This window comes from Octodon degus, unplaced genomic scaffold (assembly GCF_000260255.1).
Source record: "Octodon degus isolate 3935 unplaced genomic scaffold, OctDeg1.0 scaffold00056, whole genome shotgun sequence".
NCBI classification, from domain to species: Eukaryota; Metazoa; Chordata; class Mammalia; order Rodentia; family Octodontidae; genus Octodon; species Octodon degus.
Genome location: NW_004524632.1, coordinates 8,525,876 through 8,527,032, shown reverse-complemented (window position 1 = coordinate 8,527,032; position 1,157 = coordinate 8,525,876).

The following is a 1,157-nucleotide window of genomic DNA, read 5'->3' as shown; positions in this document are numbered from 1 at the left end:
AAAAAAAAATAAGTGAATGCAATGGACAGGCAGGGAGGACAAAAGCTGGACGCCCATCAGGCCCTCTTACTGTCGGACCTCGTGCACATGAGCTTCAACATTCTCTGGGCCATCCCCTCTGTCACAAGCTCACCAGAGCTTGTGGCCCCTGTCACTGTCGCCTCCGGGCCCCGCGAGCTTCTCCAGCATGATGGTCACTCCAGGGCCCTGCAGGCTAGTGTTGCTACCAGCCCCCCCTCACCCCTACCGGAGCTGAGCGGAGAGATGCTGCCCGGCTGCTCCTGCCCAGTCTCAGAGCCACTGCAGTGGGCGTCCTCAGCTCGGAGACAATGACTCAGACTCATTCCCGGAGCCCGAGCTGACACAGACAAGCTGCAGCCAGCAAGGACACCCAGAGGTCACTGGTCCTCGGGCTTCCGATGGCCCCCACACCAGAAGGCCCTGGGGCCCACAACCTTCCCTCCTGGTTTTCCTTGGTATCCTCTGGGAATTCTTGCTGGGATAAGTGAGACATGCCTCCCCTTGGTCCCCCAAGGACCAGAAGGCCCCAAATGGCCAAAGAGGGAGGATGCTTTTGTCTCTCTGCTTCAGGGAAACGTGGTGGGAGGCCACAAGTCTCCGGAAGCCAAGAGGGAAGCACAGGAACTCCCCAGGCCTGCCTGCCTGGGCCGGGTACTTGCTGCTGCTACCTCCAGTCTCCAGCAGTGAGGATAGAAGGGCCAAAGCGGCACGGTCCCCACCTTGCCGGTGAGGAAACCAAGGTTCTGGTAGGAGTCCTTTGCTGTCCCAGTGTGCACAATGAACTGAGGAGGGGACCCTAAGGACCCGCAGCCCCAACCCAGTCTTTGTGTAGGGAGGGGGCACAGATCCCTTCCAAGACAGTCTCCGAACTCAAGAGAGGGTCCTGAGGTCCCAGCCAGGGACAGAGGGAGGCCTATTCCCCCGTCCCAGGCCCAGGATGATGGAGCTGCCCAGGGAGCGAGACAAAGCTGAACCAGGAGTTGGGTCCCCCGGAAGGCTGGGTGTGAGGGTCTTTCTTCGGGTGAGCTCTGGGGGCAGCTGGGGGTAGGAGGATGGGGGAGGGATCAAGCTCAGCCCCCCACCCCTCCATCTGCCCCTGCTCTCCTCCTCCTCCTCCTCCTCCTCCTCCTCCTCCT